Source organism: Lottia gigantea (genome assembly GCF_000327385.1).
Source record: "Lottia gigantea unplaced genomic scaffold LOTGIsca_7, whole genome shotgun sequence".
In the NCBI taxonomy this organism is placed as follows: Eukaryota; Metazoa; Mollusca; class Gastropoda; family Lottiidae; genus Lottia; species Lottia gigantea.
The window spans coordinates 4,085,973-4,092,452 of NW_008710370.1; positions in this window are offsets into that span (position 1 = coordinate 4,085,973).

Sequence of the window (6,480 nt, forward strand, 5' to 3'; positions counted from 1 at the left end):
CTTAAAAATGTTGCCTCTCTCCTGTAGTCTTGAGACCCTGGGCTAGCGACGGGCCTGCTACTCGTATACCCACAACACCACAGAAGACACGTGTAGAGCCACCAAAAACAATAAACAATATGCGTGTATTATAAGTAAGAGTGAGACATCTCTGACAAATAACGTCATGATAAAAATATTTTTACCGATCCCAATTAGTATCGAGAGTTGAATGAGTTCACTTTTCTATAAAATCAGAGGTCATTATAGAGACATTGCATATACATGTATAAGTTTATATAGGCAAAATACACAATTACCCGTATAATTCATTTGTAGAAGTAAGAGCGATCTCTGAGTAGCCCATTTACCCCCATTAATATCGAGAGTTGAATGAGTACATCATGTACTAGAATATTATTGCACATCTAATTATATTCATATATTATGTATAACTATTTATTTAGAGCGCACGAGGAGTCTACGTGTATACTAGTATAGGTCTACATAACGACACAGGAAAGTTTGATTGAGGATATATGTATTATAGCGTAATAAAAATCCCGCAGAAGATAACCTATTTTCTGTTTTTGACTTTTTCTAGGATTTTCCACATTGAAGAAGGATGTTTATTATGTTACATAATTAGAGCTATGCCGGGAACTGGTAATATCACGGAAGCATTTGCCATTATAGACCACCCCTATATAGACGTTATATATAAAATATGTTTTTTTAGGCGTATATGTATATGGTCTTTGTGTTAAGGCTACGACGAATCTCTGTTATCCTTCCTTCAGAAAAAAGGACTGAAGATACACACAGGTGAAACTTTTCTTCTTGGGGTATACCGCTTTTATTTTTGTAAAAATGTCGTAAATTATAACGGAAAATATTTCTAAAATGTTATTTATATCTACATATCTACTTGATGAAAATAAATTTGTTTTAAAAATGTTTATCAAAAACTGAGAGTACTAATTGTTAATTAAACAAATAATTTGACCTAGTTTGAAACCTTTAGAATTAGTAGGAGACATATTTTTCTACAATTAGGCGTTTATTTTACCTACGTACAGTAGTTTTATAACAGCTTCTAAAAAGTATAACGAACTTAAAAACCTTACGTAATGTTTTAAAATATTTTTGACGTTCAAAAATTAACGACTGGATTTTATTAGTTAAAACTTTCAGATGCCTTATGGGCAGTGGCCGCGCCAGTGGAGGTACAGGGTGTGCATTTGCTCCCCTAGAAACGTGGTTTCCACCCAAAATTGTACCCCCACTTTATTTTCAAGTCTACTTTTTTTCTCCAAAATATTGTGTCAGAATGCACAAAATCGATTCATTTTTTCTAAAATTTTCTTGAGAGAACCCTCTAAGTCTCTATGAAAGGCTTGCGACTGTAACACCACCACAAAGTAGCCAAAATTTGAATTCAGCCTCAGCAGTTGTCCCCCGCACTGAGTCAGTATGTCCCCTGTTTGTATCCCCAGTCTTGGAAGGCGGGCGTCGTCACTGGTTAAGGGATACATTTGTCCAGAATTTGGTGTATAGTTTTCACAAATTTGAGCAAAAAAAAAAAAAAATTCGAAATACGAAAAAAGTCGAATGTCCCTTTAAAGAGGGGAACAAGACAAGTGTGTACCAGTTTCTAAAATGACAGTGGATCATGTGAACATACATACACACCCGGCTTGAGGTTGGAAGAAGGAGAAACTTGATAATCAAGTAACCACTTGATTTAAAATTCGAAATTGTAGCAAATATTCCAACTTCATTTTTAATAAACATACATACATACAAAGTCTTATTTTTTTTTTGTGAGTGTAATCCCCCTTGAGAGGAGGAGGCTAGTCGAGCCACAACACAGAGATCATGACGTTTAGCCTACACAAGGGTAATATTTTAGTCCTTTTTCAATTTTCAATAGTAACAGCCCATATTTATTTCATCACACAACAGTACTGTTCCTGAGTTCGTAACACAGGTTCGTAAGGTTAATAATTATCCACTCACTTTATGTCAAGTAATCATGCATTATGTAAACAGAACAACAGTTGAAGTTGCTGACACAATCTGCCATTTTGCTACAAAGCCAATTGCCAATGGCATGACATGACATGGAAACATTGTTGAAATGGCAACAGTATGATATCACACATTTTATGACCTCACACATTTTATGTTATGTCATACTATCTTTAATATAGTATAAATGATCATAGTCTTTCACTTATGACATTCTTGCCCCAAATAGGCTACATAACTTACGACAATTTGCTCAATTTTTCATTTACGACAAAATAACATTGAAAGAAATTCGGGTTTCCATGGAAATACGCCTCATAAAAAATGCTGATCATATACACCTCTTGACGGTATGTTCAGGAATATGATATTGTGTTGCGTGATAAATAGAATCGTTCACTGGTGCTTATATAATATGCAATTTATGAAATTTGTTTCTGGATTAAATATTTTCCTTGCCACAGTTGCTCAACTACCACAGGAACTGGTTGAACCAAGTCCACCAGTCTAATCCATAAAGGGGGCTCACACCCCCGAAAAAAATTCAGGAGAGTATGTTAAAAAAAATCCCAGAGGAGGGGCCTCAATCCATATAAGTCTACTCATCTAGTTTAGCCACAGCCCCGCAAAGGCTCGGGAAACTCTAGCAACTCATTTCATAATACATCAATACTCGTTTAAAAGGGACAACTGCGCCAATTTGAGGAGTTGATATGAGTGTTGAGTAAATGTATAGTGTTCAGAAGTTCTGTCAGAAAATCGAATAATTCCTCCAAACACTCCAAACTAGGAATTTTACTCACTATTTCTACATATGTCTTTTCATGTATCACAAAGTATCTAAATAACGAGTCGTCATTTCAACATTTAAACGCGATACACTTGGATTTGAAGGCTCAAATTTTCACGGTGAGCTGTGAACACTATTATACTAATCGGCTTAGCTACAATTGGTAAACAAAAATGGTGCATCTGTCCCTTTAAGATTCCCTATTTCTGAGCTAATACATTTTCACTAACAGTCTGATTTTCAAGAGATTTTCAACAATAGCTGTATTTCTCACTCCCAGATTATCATCATTAATGATACACAATTTAATGAATATAGTTTATTAAAGAAAAATATCGCATAAAAAAGAATGAAAAAGTAAAAAAAAATCGATTGTAAGTACCAAGGAATAATAAGCAATGTATAAAATTCTAACAAATATAAAAATTATTGTCTTCAATAAGAGAAGTTTGGGTCATACGAAACCATGCGTCATTCTTACAAAGAAATAACTGACATGGACTTAGTTGACCGATATTTAAATCACTACGCCAGACAAATTCCGTCTATTTGTTGTTGTTTTTTGTAAAGAAAGATTATAAATATTTCAACTAAGCCTTTACATCACATGTAGGTGATTTTTTTTTAATCAAAGTATTTAGACCTTGAAAAATATTCTTTTGACTTATACTATTGTTTTATTTTCTTTTACGTGTGAATCTTACGTGTTTTGGATCAAAACTGTAGTTTTATTTAAGTCATGGCGGTCAACTGAGTTCGTGATCTGATTCAGGTAAGTAGGTTATGCGCGTTGTTTCCTGTATAGAATTTGGGATCATGCAGGTCTGGTTGGACTCCACTTGCAAACTATGATCAAATAAATTTGTTTCCATGCGCACTTTATTTTTCATATTGTTAGTGGTAGTTAGTGGTGAAAGGGGTTATAAAGAGGTTTTCTATAAAAAAAATATGTAGCATTAATTTGCACCATTCCAGATGATTCTGCTATTCCACAAAAAATAAATGTATCATGACGTCACTTATCGTATAATATCGCGATTAGTCTGAATGAAATTGGAATAGTGCAAATTGAAGATATCAGTGTCCCTGATACACATACAAAATTACAATCCCTTTAATATTGTATAGGCCCTATGGTTATATATGAGTATTTCTTTTATTTAGTTTAAAAATCATTATGGTTTTCTTATCTCACCCCATATTAGTATACGGTTTTATAAGAGATACTATCTTATAGAAGCGCTGACGCAGGTCACAAGTAGGGACTCTGGATTTCAGCATTGGAATTCACCAATTTGATAGAAAGTTACCTACTTCTGGAAGGATTTACAAGATAAACAAATAATTCAGATATACAAAGCGATTGTCTCAGGGAGTTCATGAAAGAACATCTAATCTAATCATGGACAAGAACGTTACTCAGATTTTTATTCCTTTTGTAAGCAGTCACCAAACGTTTAGTATAGATGTTAGGGAATTCGTACTGAAGTTCTTTATAAAAGTCACAGGGGCATTTTTAGCAGTAAAACTGTAGGTGGCAACGTCGGATACTACTATCAATTAGTAAATTATGTTGTTATATGAGTATTTCTTTTATTTAGTTTCAAAAATCATTATGGTTTGTTTATCTGAACCTATATTAGTCGGATAGTACTGTCAATTAGTAAATTATGTTGTTATATGAGTATTTCTTTTATTTAGTTTCAAAAATCATTATGGTTTGTTTATCTGAACCTATATTAGTCGGATAGTACTGTCAATTAGTAAATTATGTTGTTATATGAGTATTTCTTTTATTTAGTTTTAAAAATCATTATGGTTTGTTTATCTGAACCTATATTAGTCGGATAGTACTGTCAATTAGTAAATTATGTTGTTATATGAGTATTTCTTTTATTTAGTTTTAAAAATCATTATGGTTTGTTTATCTGAACCTATATTAGTCGGATAGTACTGTCAATTAGTAAATTATGTTGTTATATGAGTATTTCTTTTTATTTAGTTTCAAAAATCATTATGGTTTGTTTATCTGAACCTATATTAGTCGGATAGTACTGTCAATTAGTAAATTATGTTGTTATATGAGTATTTCTTTTATTTAGTTTTAAAAATCATTATGGTTTGTTTATCTGAACCTATATTAGTCGGATATACTGTCAATTAGTAAATTATATTGTTATATGAGTATTTCTTTTATTTAGTTTCAAAAATCATTATGGTTTGTTTATCTGAACCTATATTAGTCGGATATTACTGTCAATTAGTGAATTATGTTGTTATATGAGTATTTCTTTTATTTAGTTTCAAAAATCATTATGGTTTGTTTATCTGAACCTATATTAGTCGGATATTACTGTCAATTAGTGAATTATGTTGTTATATGAGTATTTCTTTTATCTAATTTTTTAAAAATCATTATGGTTTGTTTATCTGAACCTATATTAGTCGGATAGTACTGTCAATTAGTAAATTATGTTGTTATATGAGTATTTCTTTTATTTAGTTTAAAAAATCATTATGGTTTGTTTATCTGAACCTATATTAGTCGGATATTACTGTCAATTAGTAAATTATGTTGTTATATGAGTATTTCTTTTATTTAGTTTCAAAAATCATTATGGTTTGTTTATCTGAACCTATATTAGTCGGATAGTACTGTCAATTAGTAAATTATGTTGTTATATGAGTATTTCTTTTATTTAGTTTCAAAAATCATTATGGTTTGTTTATCTGAACCTATATTAGTCGGATAGTACTGTCAATTAGTAAATTATGTTGTTATATGAGTATTTCTTTTATTTAGTTTTAAAAATCATTATGGTTTGTTTATCTGAACCTATATTAGCGGATATTACTGTCAATTAGTGAATTATGTTGTTATATGAGTATTTCTTTTATTTAGTTTCAAAAATCATTATAGTTTGTTTATCTGAACCTATATTAGTCAGATAGTACTGTCAATTAGTAAATTATGTTGTTATATGAGTATTTCTTTTATTTAGTTTCAAAAATCATTATAGTTTGTTTATCTGAACCTATATTAGTCGAATAGTACTGTCAATTAGTGAATTATATTTTTATATGAGTATTTCTTTTATTTAGTTTTAAAAATCATTATGGTTTGTTTATCTGAACCTATATTAATCGGATATTACTGTCAATTAGTAAATTATGTTGTTATATGAGTATTTCTTTTATTTAGTTTTAAAAATCATTATGGTATGTTTATCTGAACATATATTAGTCGGATATACTGTCAATTAGTGAATTATATTTTTATATGAGTATTTCTTTTATTTAGTTTTAAAAATCATTATGGTTTGTTTATCTGAACCTATATTAGTCGGATATTACTGTCAATTAGTAAATTATGTTGTTATATGAGTATTTCTTTTATTTAGTTTCAAAAATCATTATGGTTTGTTTATCTGAACCTATATTAGTCGGATATTACTGTCAATTAGTAAATTATGTTGTTATATGAGTATTTCTTTTATTTAGTTTCAAAAATCATTATGGTTTGTTTATCTGAACCTATATTAGTCGAATAGTACTGTCAATTAGTGAATTATATTGTTATATGAGTATTTCTTTTATTTAGTTTTAAAAATCATTATGGTTTGTTTATCTGAACCTATATTAGCGGATATTACTGTCAATTAGTGAATTATGTTGTTATA